This window comes from Podarcis tiliguerta (assembly GCF_965153285.1).
Source record: "Podarcis tiliguerta genome assembly, chromosome: Z".
Lineage (NCBI taxonomy): Eukaryota > Metazoa > Chordata > Lepidosauria > Squamata > Lacertidae > Podarcis > Podarcis tiliguerta.
Window position 1 is genome coordinate 14106054 of NC_139553.1, and position 4220 is coordinate 14110273.

The following is a 4220-nucleotide window of genomic DNA, read 5'->3' on the forward strand; positions in this document are numbered from 1 at the left end:
TAGGTGAGTCATGGAAGGGCAGTAAGTAAAGTGTGTTGGGGGGAAAGCATGACTCTGTATGAGTCTGTGGGGTGGGAGAGAAAGATGAATTGTGTGGTTTAACTGGTGATGGGGGATCAATTGTGTTTTGTTGGAAAATATTAACTTCAATGAGAAACTATATAATTTGCACTTATAATGTGTCTAGGGTTTGGTTCAATTCAATTTTGTTTTCATTTTAGTGAGAAGCTACCTAACCCACACTTCTCAAACTAATGCGCAAACCGATACACTGCTGTCCTTTGGAATTCTCACTTCTTTGAATTTTGAGACGCAGTTCTCCAGCCAATCAATGTTTTACTAAAATGCATACATTAGGGAAAACTGCATACAAATGAAGATACTTGGGGAAACAACATAGACGAATGCATTGCTTTAGGAGGAAATTGCTTGAACAAATGTGTTCATTAGTCAAAACTGCATGCAACATTTATGTTTATCGGGGGAAATTACGTAGCACTAAAATGCTGGTGATTTTTCATGATAATTTCCCCCTTAAATTTCACATTACTGAAGAAATGTTGAGAACTTAATCTAAGATTGGAAAAATTAGAAGGTGGAAGAACAAAAAGTACCAGATAAGTCCATCACTATCTGTGACATAATTTGGTGACATAACAGTGCTGCTTCAAATCTGTGTTGGCACTGGCACTGTATGGCACTGATCTTGGTCCATCCCAGTTTGATTGGCACTTACTTTTCCCACTTGAACATTCTTCTTTTTCTTCTTTCTTCTTTGGCGATCACTCGTAGCCAAGTAAGATTGTCTTCCATAAGCATGGTTTTAACAATGAGTCCATAAGTGACTGTGGAGGCTAATTCTGGATCCACACGTCCTTCCACAGTGGGGACATTGGTTTCCAGGAGGGAGTTGATCACCGTGTGGATTTGCCAGGTGTGCCTTCCTCTTGGCACGTTTCTCCCTCGTGTCCTGAGTTCAAGTGTCTTCAAAGCCCATGACACCTTTGGTAAAAACTGTTCTCCAATTGAAGCACTCACAGGCAAGTGTTTCCCAGTTGTTGGTATTTATACCACATTTATTTAGATTTGCCTTGAAACAGTCTTTAAAGCTCTTTCGTTGACCACCAGCATTATGCTTTCCATTTTTAAGTTTGGAATAGAGTAGTTGCTTTGGAAGACGATCATCAGGCATCTGTACAAGATGAGCAGTCCAACGAAGTTGAGGTTGAAGAATCATTGCTTCAACACTGGTGATCTTTGCTTCTTCCAGTACAATGGTATTAGTTTGCCTGTCTTCCCAAGTGATGTGTAATTTTTTTCGGACACACTGTTGATGGAATCTTTCGAGGAGTTGGAGATGGTGTTTATAAGTGGTCCATGTTTCACAAGCATACAGTAAGGTTGGTAGTACAATTGGATCATAGTTTGTCTAGCTTCTTCCTATTGACCTTACCGCCTTGGCTGACCCTGCTGGGAGTACAATATTCCCGACAGCTTCACTCACAAGGGTCATAAGGTAAAGGTAAAGGGACCCCTGACCATTAGGTCCAGTCGTGACCGACTCTGGGGTTGCGGCGCTCATCTTGCTTTTTTGGCTGAGGGAGCCAAAAAAGCAGTCATGTAGCCAGCATGACTAAGCCGCTTCTGGCGAACCAGAGCAGCGCACAGAAACGCCGTTTACCTTCCCGCCGGAGCGGTACCTATTGATCTACTTGCACTTTGATGTGCTTTCGAACTGCTAGGTTGGCAGGAGCTGGGACTGAGCTCACCCTGTTGCGGGGATTCGAACCGCTGACCTTCTGATCGGCAAGTCCTAGGCTCTGTGGTTTAACCCACAGCACCACCTGCGTCCTGCACAAGGGTCATAGGAAGGTGCAAACCCACTCACCACAACAAGGTGATGATCCAGCATGTGAGCCACTTGAATGTAGTTGCTGCATGATACTGAATACCAAGCCTATAAAAATGCAATTTCAGAGTGCAGCACACTATCTCCACCATGGTTCTTTGGATAGTTGGTGTAACTTTTCTTAATGACTCAGTAGGGTTCTCACTTGATTAAATAATTTTTTGTCCCCACTTTTAAATTTGTTTATTTTTATTTAATAATTTTTATTTATTTTACAATTTTAACTTCACCAAATATTCTCCATAGAGATAATGCAATTCTGGATAAAAATAAAAATGAGAATATAAATAAACCTTAATCATGACACATTTTCAGTATATATAAACATATTTTGGAGGTTCGCTTTAACCTCCTGACTTCCCTCCGTTTCCTTTTCTGGTTCATTAAATAAGTACGTTTTCTGCATAATTATAAAACCTCTTTTTCTTATTTTCCTTATATTATCAATATTTAACTAATTAGCATCATACCTTAATATTTCAAATTGCCTATGTTAGACTTTATCTCATTATTTAACACTTGCAAATGTTTCATATTTGTTTACAATGTTTCTATTTGTTTACAACATTTTTGTACATATACAATAAATGTTTCCCATTCTTTTTGAAATTTCTCATTGTCATTGTTTCATTAAATAATTTTTAGTTGAGTTGATCATCTGCCTCATAACTAATTCATTAAATTTAAATAAATTTTCATAGTACCTCAATATATTTGCTTTTTGAGATACCTAAAGAAGCCTAAGCACAATTTTAAATTATACCACAATTACTATGCCTTGTTAAAAGGGAGAACTATTTTTATAAGTAATTTCTGTTTTCTCATTATAAAGAAACAGAGTTGTTGTTGTTGTTTTAAGCCTCCAAAAGTGTTCTTAAGCATGACTAGGTTTGTACTACTTTGCCAAAAACTGGACAACGGCCAAAGCTCATTGGCAGAGCATACACTTTGCATGGAAATTGTCTCAGGTTCTACCCATGGCATCTCTAGGAATGGCTGAGGAAGCCTCCTGTCTGAAACCCAAGAGAGTTACTAACTGTTGGTACAGCTAGATGGACCAATGATCTGACTCGATATAAGGCATAACAATGTTAAAAGAATCAGTTGGATCAGGCAATTGGCTCATCTAGCCAAGCATCTTGTTCTCACACTGTCCAAACTGATACCTATGGGAAACCTGCAATCAAGATTTGAACACAAGAGCATTCTCCTCTCCTGTGGTTTCTAGCAACTGGTATTTTGAAGCATTACTGCCTCCAGCTGTGGAGGCAGAGCATAGCCATCATGGCTAGCCATCACTGATAGCTGCCTCCTCCGTGAATTTGTCTAATCATCCTCTGAAGCCAACTAAATTGGTGGCTATTGCTGCCTCCTGTTGAAGTGAGTTCCATAGTTTAACTATGTGTGAAGGCATCTTCCTCCTAGTGGGATCATAGCTTAATAATAGAGAACATGCTTGGATACAAAGGGACCAAGGTTCAATCTGGAGCATCTCCAGGTAGGGCTGGGAATGTCGCCTCCCATATCTTTGGAGTGCCACCACCAGTCACTGTAAGCCAGGAGTAACCAATGTGGTATTCTCTAGATGTTGTGGACCACAACTCCCATTAGTCCAATGCAGCATACCCTGTTTCCCCGAAAGTAAGACATCCCCCAAAAATAAGACCTACTTCAAGTTTTGCCTCTCGCTGTAATATAAGGCATCCCCCAAAAATAAGACCTCCCCGATAATAAGGCCTCCCCCGAACATAAGGCCTCCCCGGAATATGTGTACCGTATTCTTCTTCATGGAAAAATAAGACATCCCCTGAAAATAAGACCTAGCACATCTTTGGGAGCAAAAATTAATATAAGACACTGTCTTATTTTCGGGGGAACAGGGTAGCAAATGGTCAAGGATTATAAGATTTGTAGTTTGCAACCTCTGGAGAGCACCACATTGGCTACCTCTGCTGCAGGAAATACCAAGATAGATTATGCTTAGTATAAGGCATTCTTGTTATGGTTACATCCCCCATTTTGAGGAGTTAAGTGTAACAGTGGAATATACTTCCAAGTGTAACAGTGGAATATACTTCCAAGTAAACATATGTAGGATTCAGCTGTGTAACTTTAGCTTCTTAATCTGGCATTTAGAAGAGAAGAAGAAGAGTTTGGAGTTGATATCCCGCTTTATCACTACCCTAAGGAGTCTCAAAGTGGCTGACATTCTCCTTTCCCTTCCTCCTCCACAACAAACACTCTGTGAGGTGAGTGAGGCTGAGAGACTTCATAGAAGTGTGGCTGGCCCAAGGTCACCCAGCAGCGGAGT